The sequence below is a fragment of the Clarias gariepinus genome, chromosome 12, assembly GCF_024256425.1.
Source record: "Clarias gariepinus isolate MV-2021 ecotype Netherlands chromosome 12, CGAR_prim_01v2, whole genome shotgun sequence".
Lineage (NCBI taxonomy): Eukaryota > Metazoa > Chordata > Actinopteri > Siluriformes > Clariidae > Clarias > Clarias gariepinus.
In genome coordinates, this window is record NC_071111.1 from 20,423,598 (window position 1) to 20,428,178 (window position 4,581).

Genomic DNA, 4,581 nt, shown 5'->3' on the forward strand with positions numbered 1-4,581 from the left:
TGTAGGTTCCCCTCTAATAAATGAAATCTTCATTCAAAAACTACATTTTGTATTTACTTTTTTTGTATTTAAAAATAACATTTTATTATTTTAGTGCATTTATAAAATTAGTTTGATGATAGCAGTCATTTAAGTGTGACAAATATGCAAAAAAAATCACAAAGTGGCAAATACTTTTTCATGAACATCAAGGGGAAACAACTACTTAGAAAAAATCATATCCAGTGCATATACAGTATTCACTTTCAATATAAACACAACGTTTATTGAACATACAAGAATAGATAAACTTTATTTCAGTTGCCTAAAGGGGTTGCCACAGAGTACCATCTGATCCGCATACAGTATAACTTTAGCACAGGTTCTATGCCAGATGCTGTTCCTGGTGCAACCCTCCCTTTTTATTCGGGCTTGGGACTGGCACTGCATGCAGTGGCTGGGAAGTATGGAATGTTGCATCCCATTCGCGGTGGGGCTTCTACCCAGATCCTGAGATCCCCAAATCAACAACCTAGAGACTTAGCCGCCTGAGCCTCTCCGATACATGAAAAGATATGTTCACAAAATTATTATATATGCTACAAAAAAAAAATACACATAAATGTTCTATAAGCAATACATGAAGTTCTAGATATAAATTATGTAAAAATGTTCTGATGTAAAATGACACCTAAGGCATTTTGTGAATTTGTGCAACAAGTAGCAGTTATGGTGAAGAGAAAGCAGATTCCCTAACTATGTATAAGGAATATCGTAAGTTATATCAATAACTATGGATCTATAAGACAGAACGATACCCGTCACCACGGTCTCCTTCTGAATGACGCCATTCTTCCGCCTATCCTCGATAACTGACCTTAGGGGTCGGCTGTTATTTAAACATCTGGTTAGACCAACTACTTCCTCTTGCCTGGAATGCCTCAGCTCGTCCTGGTTGACAAGAGATGGTGACGCTCATCGTTCGGTCTCGGAGATCCATAGTTATGGACTAACTTACTCACTTAGACCGTCACCACGGTCTCATTCTTGCTTGACTAGTGTAAGCATATTTTAATTATATTTAATAATCATGCAGAAATGTAACCGACAATATTAATCTTAGTAAAATAATATAGAGGCAAATAACCAAAAGACACACAACCAGTTTTATGAATAATAAGTTTGATAAGAGTAGACACAAAAAACGTCTCGGGTTACTTTGCTGTAACCCTGTTCCCTGAAAAGGCGGGAACAAGATGCTGCGTGAAAACGCTATGGGAACATCTTGTCATGTTGCCGGTTGTGAAGCATGTGTGTACCAAACACGCCAAATTTTTGGCTTTTATAACCTCGGTCAGGTGACGTCATCTGATATGACGCACCTGCAGGTTATAAATAGGAGTGAACCGGAAACATTCCTCAGATTGATTTGTCTGAACGGACGTCCGGTTACATAGGCAGTGCGGCATTGGGACGCAGCATCTCGTTCCCGCCTTTTCAGGGAACAGGGTTACAGCAAAGTAACCCGAGACGTTCCCTTCCAAAGGCTATACTCGATGCTGCGTGAAAACGCTATGGGAACGAGAGTACCAACGCCGCCGCACTGCAAGTGTCTGGACTCCAAGGTTGTGTAGCGTGTGCGCACAAGGCCGAGAAGGTCTCAGAACTATGTCTGGGTAGCTGACTCGAGGACCCGTGGGCCCGGAGTAGCATGAACATCCAAACTATAAATGTAATAAATGTGTGCGGAGAGGACAACCCTCCGTGTCACACACTTGCTGCAGGGGAATACCTCTTGCTAGTGCAATAGATGAGGCGATCCCCCTGGTTGAATGAGCCCTGATTCCTAGAGGCGAAGTGAGCCCACGCGCCTCATAGGAGAGGGCAATAGCCCAGTGTAGTGGGGGCCACCCCCCGTTGCGGCCCCAGACCATGTAAAAGCTGCTCTGACCTACGCCACTGGCTGATGCGGTGGACGTAAATCTGAAGAGCACGTACTGGACACAGTAAGTGAAGTCTCTCCTGCTCCGAAGCTGTAAAGGCGGAGGACAGAAGGCTTCAAAACAATAGGATGCATATTGGCAAATGTGTGCGGAGAGGACCAACCCTCCGCATCACAGACTTGCTGCAAAGGAATACCTCTTGCTAGTGCAATTAATGAGGCGATTCCCCTGGTTGAATGAACCCTGATTCCTAGAGGCGAAGTGAACCCACGCGCCTCATAGGAGAGGGCAATAGCATCTCTCACGCAGCTTGCGGTTTCAAAAAAATTGTAAAAGCTGCTCTGACTTACGCCACTGGCTAATGCGGTGGATGTAAATCTGAAGAGCACGTACTGGACACAGTAAGTGAAGTCTCTCCTGCTCCGAAGCTGTCAAGGCGGAGGACAGAAGGCTTCAAAACAATAGGATGCATATTGGCAAATGTGTGCGGAGAGGACCAACCCTCCGCATCACAGACTTGCTGCAAAGGAATACCTCTTGCTAGTGCAATTGATGAGGCGATTCCCCTGGTTGAATGAACCCTGATTCCTAGAGGCGAAGTGAACCCACGCGCCTCATAGGAGAGGGCAATAGCATCTCTTACGCAGCTTACGGCTTCAAAACATGTAAAAGCTGCTCTGACTTACGCCACTGGCTAATGCGGTGGACGTAAATCTGAAGAGCACGTACTGGACACAGTAAGTGAAGTCTCTCCTGCTCCGAAGCTGTAAAGGCGGAGGACAGAAGGCTTCAAAACAATAGGATGCATGTTGGCAATGTGTGCGGAGAGGACCAACCCTCCGCGTCACATACTTGCTGCAAGGGAATACCTCTTGCTAGTGCAATTGATGAGGCGATTCCCCTGGTTGAATCAGCCCTGATTCCTAGAGGCGAAGTGAGCCCACGCGCCTCATAGGAGAGGGCAATAGCTGTCCGATCCTCTTAGAGAGGTAACACCATTTAGAAAAACCATCTTAAGGGTCAGAAACCTGAGGCGCTGACTCTAGTGGTTCAACAAGGGGCACAAGCCGGGGGACAATTTTTTTCTGCAGAAACTCCAGCACTGAAACAATTCGGCAGTGGACTGGGTCTACCTGCTTCGTCATGCACCAACTTTCAAATACATTCTATTTGAGGGGAGGCAGTCCTAGTACTTAGAATAGTCTTAATTACGCTGGCTGGAAGACCAGCTTGACTTAGAGTCAGAGAGTAGTAAAGGGGACATTTGCTGATCTTGCGAGGCAAAGAGGTCCACCTACGCTACATGAAATTTTTCCAGAATGTAAATCGCCCTGAGGGACAGGAATCTGGTGCGCTAGCTATTTAGCGGCGCGAGCACAGTCCGCCCTGGCGATTAATATATGAGACTGCCATAGTGTTGTCCACCCGCACTAGGACATGGTAGTCTCAACTGCTGGAGGAAGTGCTTTAGGGCCTGAAATAGAGCCATGATTTTGAGGCAATTGATGTGCCGCGCAAAAAGATGGCCTCTCCAGCTCCCTTGGGCTGACGGTCATTTAAGACCGCACCCCAGCCCATGAGGGAAGCGTCTGTCGTTAACATCTGCGACGACAAGACGAACTTAGAGTGGGACCCAGAGTCAGAAACCGGGGTCTGAACCACATAGGAAGGGTACGAAGCACCTGGCGCGTAGCCCTTATTGGGGATTGGCCCTGGAGTAAAATCCCCTGGTTCTTAGCCACAACTGAAATGCTCTCATGTGCAGAAGGTCCAAAGGTGTCACCGTGGATACAGCTGCCATGAGAGCTAAGATCTCTGAAAGTGATGGTCACTTTCTGGTCTAGCTTGATTTCCTTGATGGTGTTGAGAATGGATTCGACACGAGCGGGAGACAGCTGTGCCCGCTTACGCTCAAATTACATGTGACACCCAAAAATGTTGTCCTCTAAACAGGAAAGAGCATGCTTTCATGGCATTGGATCTCAATCCTAGGAAAGAAAGATTAGCTAGAACGACATGCTAATGTCGAAGCGCTAGCTACTGAGACTGGGCCAGCCAGTCATGTAATTCAATACGGATGCTCTGGAGTCATAAGAGCCAGAACTACATCCATGTATTTTGTGTATGTGCGGGTGAAAAAGCTAGACCAAATGGAAGGACCCGATACTGGTAAGCTTCGTCCCCGAAAGCGAACCTCAGGAACCTCCTGTGTTGTGGCAATATTTCCATTGATTTATTTTTAGATAGCGGTAAAGCCCGCAAAATCTAAAAAAAATTGGACGCAGCCCCCCGTTCCTCTTGCACTTTCCGGTTTCATGGAAGTGGAGACCACGCCATTGAAACGCGGAGGGTGATGTGAGAACTGAATCCTGTAGTTTCTCAGTGCTTAGTACCCAAGGAGATATACTTGGCAGTAGCTTCCACGCTGCCAGTTTCTCAGAAAGGGGCAAAGCTCAGCGGCTTGGTTAAACGGGGGGGATGTTAGATGTTCGGCATCCTGAAACACGGCAGGAAAACCCCAAAGAACTAACATTTCATTGGAGACTGGAGTTGCCCAAAACACCAGTGGTGGTGGGGCAAGAACACCAACCTCCTGGGGGTGCCAGGGAGAACACTTCATTCTTTAAAAGGAATTCTGCGTGCCTCTCCCCATTGGGGG